This window comes from Oncorhynchus tshawytscha, linkage group LG05, assembly GCF_018296145.1.
Source record: "Oncorhynchus tshawytscha isolate Ot180627B linkage group LG05, Otsh_v2.0, whole genome shotgun sequence".
Taxonomy (NCBI): domain Eukaryota; kingdom Metazoa; phylum Chordata; class Actinopteri; order Salmoniformes; family Salmonidae; genus Oncorhynchus; species Oncorhynchus tshawytscha.
Window position 1 is genome coordinate 77,654,016 of NC_056433.1, and position 1,137 is coordinate 77,655,152.

Here is a 1,137-nt window from a genome sequence, read left to right on the forward strand (position 1 = left end):
GTGTGTTTTTGTGTGGAACTTTTGTAAACCCCTGAGACCTCAAGTAAAGAGAATCTAAACTCTTATCACACTTTGTATGTGTATTGACTTGGGATCGTTCTCACCTGTTTCTGATATGTTCTTGTGTTTAGAGAGCAAGAGGCCCCTAGTTCACCCAGTGTTTGATCATCTGTGATTCTCTCTTCAATTCACCCCTCTGAAGCTGCGTGATGGGCTCTGGGGCGTTGCCACGGTGATGCCACACACAACAGAATACCACTGGGCCGGGATCTTTTTTTCTGTTTATATTAGACGCTTGTGGCAGAAACAAAGTGAATGCCTGCCTGTCTGCCTGTCTGTCTGTCTGTCTGTCTGTCTGTCTGTCTGTCTGTCTGTCTGTCTGTCTGTCTGTCTGTCTGTCTGTCTGTCTGTCTGCCTGCCTGTCTGTCTGTCTGTCTGTCTGTCTGTCTGTCTGTCTGTCTGTCTGCCTGTCTGTCTGTCTGTCTGTCTGTCTGTCTGTCTGTCTGTCTGTCTGTCTGTCTGTCTGCCTGCCTGCCTGCCTGCCTGCCTGTCTGTCTGCCTGCCTGTCTGTCTGTCTGTCTGTCTGTCTGTCTGTCTGTCTGTCTGTCTGTCTGTCTGTCTGTCTGTCTGTCTGTCTGAGTTATGTCATGAGTTTGGAAGCTTCTGATAGGCCAAAATGACATAATTTGAGTCAGTTGGAGGTGTACCTGTGAATATATTTCAAGGCCTATCTTCAAACTCAGTGCATCTTTGCTTGACATCATGTGAAAATCACGTTAATCTGTACAAACAATAGTAGCAATAGTAGCAAGTATAAATAATAGCAAGTATAAACACCATGGGACCACACACACGTCATACCGCTCAGGAAGGAGACATGTTCTGTCTCCTAGAGATAAACGTACCTTGGTGCGAAAAGTGCAAATCAATCCCAGAACAACAGCAAATGACCTTGTGAAGATGCTGGAGGAAACAGGTACAAAAGTATCTATATCCACAGTAAAATGAGTCCTATATCAACATAACCTGAAAGGCCGCTCAGCAAGGAAGAAGCCACTGCTCCAGAAAAAAGCCAGACTACGGTTTGCAACTGTACATGGAGACAAAGATTGTACTTTTTGGAGAAATCTCCTCTGC